The sequence below is a fragment of the Cryptotermes secundus genome, unplaced genomic scaffold, assembly GCF_002891405.2.
Source record: "Cryptotermes secundus unplaced genomic scaffold, Csec_1.0 scaffold2799, whole genome shotgun sequence".
NCBI lineage: Eukaryota > Metazoa > Arthropoda > Insecta > Blattodea > Kalotermitidae > Cryptotermes > Cryptotermes secundus.
Window position 1 is genome coordinate 952 of NW_019742456.1, and position 268 is coordinate 1,219.

Genomic DNA, 268 nt, shown 5'->3' on the forward strand with positions numbered 1-268 from the left:
CATCTTGTGGTTATCAGGTGTCTTGCATTAATATGTATGTGTTTCACCTGATGAGAACCACAATGTGATGTAAACATGTAGTGAATAAGAAATGATTAAACACTGTAGTTCCACTATAAGTCTTGTTAACAGAATATGAAAGAAATGCTAATCTGTTTTGTCTCTCCTCAGAGCTACTCTCAAACCATTTTATTGCTTGCTTGTTATATTTTTTTCAAGCAACTGCACTTTAATACAGATGCAAAAGAGTACTTTTGCTTCAGGGAAT